Consider the following 963-nt stretch of genomic DNA (forward strand, 5'->3'; position numbering starts at 1 on the left):
CGTCCATATCTTTGTAATGTACTACTCATAAGGTTGCTGAAAAGCCAGGTGAGTCGAAAAACCAAATTAGTTTGCAAATGAGTGTAAATTCGCTAACCTCTTCTACGTCGTTTTGTGTGTGCAATCAATCCTAATGCAATCCTAGCAAGTGTGGATTCAATTCTGCTCTAATGAAAGTTGTTTTTGAAGTAAACTGATTAGAGACAGAGAGGAAAAAATAACGAATTACAAATACGCCAGTCGCACGCAAATTCAGAAATTACATATTCTAGAAAAAAATATCAATATGCAGGCAGAAATTCAAAGATTTATGAACAATTGCCATGGATTGAGAGACCTGAAGTAAAGTGGAGCAAAACCCTGTGTTGTCGACGCGTACACAGAATCTGGGTCTTGCATGTTGAAGCTATCAGAAGGTCGTTGACGCACACAGAATCTGAGTCTTGCAGGTTGAAGCTATCAGAAGGTCTTTGACGATCGTCCTAGGACCTCTATCCACCTGTTGTTTCCATAAGATACGTGAAAATAATCTTCAGAATTAGCGAATATACACTCCTTTGCAAATTAATTTTGTTTTTCGAGAGACTCACCTGGGACCCAGCTGAATCTCTCGTTTGTGCTGTTCTCAGGCCTGAGGACACCGTGTACTTTTTCTAATCCCCGGCAGAGTCGTTATTTCCTGTGGGGTAACGGTGGTGCAGATCTTCATCAATCGACTACAAGTAAATGTTACTCGGTATCCAAGTGTCGAAAATTTTCACGTTGCTCTTGAATAGGTGCTATGCTTTGTGTACTTTACTTAAAGGAGCAGCGTGTACCCTGGGAAGAGAAACGGGGTGCACTTGTGACAATAAACGATTCAGTTTACCTGACTATCACCGCCACCACAAACGTAGGGTCTTCCTTCAGTTTGCACCCGAACTCACACTTGATTTTATCCTTATCACCCGTGTCCATTAGGTA

General features: G+C 41.4%; 1 protein-coding gene across 1 annotated transcript in view; it reads left to right on the plus strand.

Annotated features, from left to right (window-relative positions):
* Positions 1 to 963, plus strand: part of T265_05114 (hypothetical protein) — a gene marked incomplete at both ends in the record, with an annotated part of 56,075 nt that overhangs the window by 40,879 nt on the left and 14,233 nt on the right. The window lies entirely within an intron of this gene.

Source organism: Opisthorchis viverrini (genome assembly GCF_000715545.1).
Source record: "Opisthorchis viverrini unplaced genomic scaffold opera_v5_96, whole genome shotgun sequence".
Classification (NCBI taxonomy): domain Eukaryota; kingdom Metazoa; phylum Platyhelminthes; class Trematoda; order Opisthorchiida; family Opisthorchiidae; genus Opisthorchis; species Opisthorchis viverrini.